The 3374-nt window shown below is 41.3% G+C and overlaps 1 long non-coding RNA gene across 1 annotated transcript; it reads right to left on the reverse strand.

Annotated features, from left to right (window-relative positions):
- Positions 1-1503: 1503 nt before the first annotated feature.
- Positions 1504-2525, reverse strand: LOC124688468. Its single transcript, XR_006998537.1, has 4 exons — positions 2424-2525; positions 2203-2268; positions 1817-1898; positions 1504-1571 (listed from the first exon to the last, which is right to left on the reverse strand). It is a non-coding gene; the product is annotated as an uncharacterized LOC124688468 (long non-coding RNA).
- Positions 2526-3374: the final 849 nt, after the last annotated feature.

The raw sequence follows: 3374 nt of genomic DNA on the forward strand, positions 1-3374 counted from the left end.
CTTAGTAAGATGATTAATGCACTAACAAAGTGAAAGTGTATTACACAAAACTATTTCCAGGTGGCGCACCCAAAGTGCCTTATCAACCTTAGCTTCAGGCCACCACGAGGATAATAAAATAGGCGAGCAAGTGGAAACAGAAACTTTAGTTCATAAGTAGAGAAGGCAAATTTTCTATTTCACAAGACACAGCTGTTGTCATACAAGATACATTAAGCAAGCGAAGATTCACAGCTTTGAATTTTCTTTGTTAAGCAAAGGAATCTACACAAAGTTGCTAACCTCCTAGAGCTTGATTCCTCTTCATCGCCAGAAAAATCACTAATTGCCTAAACCTTTCTACTATAACCATTAGGTGCAAAGCCAAATCAGGACTCAAAACATCTACCAGTGGCTGGTGGCTGTTGTACTAGTGGAAATGATCCACTCCAAACCAAGCTCTGATCCAGTAGGTGCTTTGCAAAATTATATTGGTATGCATCTCACTAACAGAACGAGATAACAAGTCTTAGCATGAAAAGGCACACGGTTTATCAACAGTTCATAGCCATGTTGAGGATAAAGCAGCAAAGCAGTCTTCGAGTGCGAAGCAAACACAAATAACATCTTCTAGTCCTGCGTTACCAACAGATTGAGCTAAATGTACTATTACTAGAAGCTACCCCGGTACTTCGTACGTAATGTTCCTAATGCATCATGGTAAAAAGGAGGTAACACAAATTACTTCCTGATTTATTACCCGGATGACCCTCTACAATATTTTAATCAAAATTTGATGTGTACTCTCCCAAATTACATTAATCTTGTCTCTTGGACAAACATACATGGAAAAAAAGGTTATGTTACAGGAAACCTCAACTTGTAAATGAGATCTAATATTTTTATTTGCCCATTTTGCTGCCTGATTTGCCTCCTCATAAAAGAATTTCAATGGCGGTAATTCATACCAAAGTGATACAAAACTAACGAGTGCGCACACACATGCAAACCTGGTCAATTCCAAATATTTTAATAAACGAACCAACCTACTTTATGAAATTTATACCATATACACATGTCTAAAAGGAAAAACATACGCATCTCAAATATGCTATGCATCCCTAATAATAGAAGGCCAAGTCTAGGCATGAACAGGGATATTCATCTGTGAGAAGCACTTTGAAAATCATGTGTACTGTAGTTGTACTGCCAGTGAGAAGTGAGAGGTAAGGTCATAACCTGCAAGCTGAAGCAAAGCATGTCACTGAGGCGAGGAAGCAGACGCATCGAATGGCCCGCTAGCGTCATTACGGAAGGCGATGACCGGAGGAACGCCTTTACTCGTCTCCGTGCTTCGCCCTCACCATCTCAGACAGCTCCTGCCGTCCAGCTGCTGCCGACGCTCAGTCGATCCCATGCTCCTTGGCACCGCTGCCATCTTGCTCCCGGTGCTCAGTGGCAGGCAGTGGAGAAGTTGTAAAAGGAAGGCAAGACGCATTGGAATTCAGTCCTTGTCGCCATCGTCGCCTTTGTTGAGTCAAGTGACCAAGGAAGAGCCTCATATACATGTACCAGAGCTCCGATGTTGTCGCCTAAAAAATAAGAAACAGTTCCAATAAATGAGATAGTAGTAGGAGTATGTTATCCGAGATCTTGTAATTAGAAAGATTTACGAATCTAAAAAGAATGCTTGGAAGATGTTCAAGCACAACATAGCATCAAACATAGCAGAAATAGCAATTGGGATTGACATATTATACACAAATGGAGTCATACTCACTTGAATAAATACTTGTGTGAACATGTGAGAAATATTATCAAGGACAAGATTGATCACCTAGAGAGAGACATGGCTTCCATGGACACGCCCTTTACTTGCTGGGATGCACCAGTTCCTTGACCGCAAGAGGATCTCCCGTCTGTCATGGATAAATGCCACATTTTTTGAGCATTTAGTTGCACTCCGATACAAAAATCACAAGGGATAGGTCGGCGAATAATTGCGAACAGGATGGGCAAGCTACTTGGCGACTCTATTTTATTTAATATAATGACTTGGTAGATTAGGCAAGCTGCATCGGCATATCACTTGTGCACGACTCTTTTTTGAACATAGTACCGAATACATAGGCACATTACTATAAGTGTAAACAACAAGTAGAAGCAGATTTTAACTTGTGCAAGAAAGAAAAATAGGTGGTAATAGGAAACCAAAGGCATCACCTTTCGGTCGACATAGGCATCATCACAGATGGCGGCAGCAGGTTTTACATTTAAACAACACAATTGCTGCAAAAAAAACACATGGATTTTAATATCAGCTTAGTTAGCTGCCGCTAGCCAAATGGGTAGTAGCAAAACATCCACGATTCCTTGACTATAATCCAACAAAAGACAGCAGACTAAGGAACACATTTGCGGTGTAACTCGCCTACGCATCGTACCTCTAGTACCATGCATACATGGTTGCTGAAGTCCAGCGGGATCACCATGGTGATGCTCAACGGCTTCCTCTGGTTTCCTGCCAAACAACACCAAGTAGATTACATAACAAAACGGAGCTCGTCCGAACTAGCTAGATTGTGCAAAGAGAAACAAGATTACCTTGAGAGAGATAGGGTTTCCAGGGCCATGCCCTTCGCTTCCTCGGACGCGCCACGGATCTCCTCGGTCAGCTCCTCAACTGGAGGATCTAACCTCTACGAAAGAAAACAACCACATTTTTTGAGCAATTTAGTTTTACTTGGATCTGAAGAACGTAAGGACTAGGTCAAAGAACAATTTCACGCTAGATACAAGCAAGATACTTCACGATTGGGCTATCATGAAAAGCTGTAGACTAGAGGACCACAGAACCACAGAATTGGGGAAAAACATCTTGGAGTGGTTGTTGGGAGCAGGCGAGGTACCTTCTGCGTGTCATGGTGGTCAGGATCCACGACGTCCATATCATCTTCCTCGTCTGCACGACCAGAGCTGGACCAGGTCTCGCCAGACCAAATCGTGAATAGACATTGGTCTGCACAAAAACAATATAAGAAACTATCAGTTTAGCTTGTAGGAGACAATACAACAGAAATAGAGTACAGAAAACATGCTCCTGAACATGGCATATAGTCGACTTACATAGTTTTACTACATTAGATAGTTAGATGCAAAACATAGCTCGTTATGAACATGTTTAACAATTGAGGTTATCAAGTGTTTTTCATATACAAACATAGCTGTTTCTGAACATGAAAAGCTTCCAAAATTTTGGTATTTGAGGTTCTCAACATTTCACAAACAAAAATAATTGGCTCATTGCAGTTACAAGCAAGATGAAAATAGTGCTCCAGTTCTGAAATTTCATGATGAAAGTAGTAGTAGAAAGCACTACACACCTCTTTGCAACG

This window comes from Lolium rigidum, chromosome 2 (assembly GCF_022539505.1).
Source record: "Lolium rigidum isolate FL_2022 chromosome 2, APGP_CSIRO_Lrig_0.1, whole genome shotgun sequence".
Classification (NCBI taxonomy): Eukaryota; Viridiplantae; Streptophyta; class Magnoliopsida; order Poales; family Poaceae; genus Lolium; species Lolium rigidum.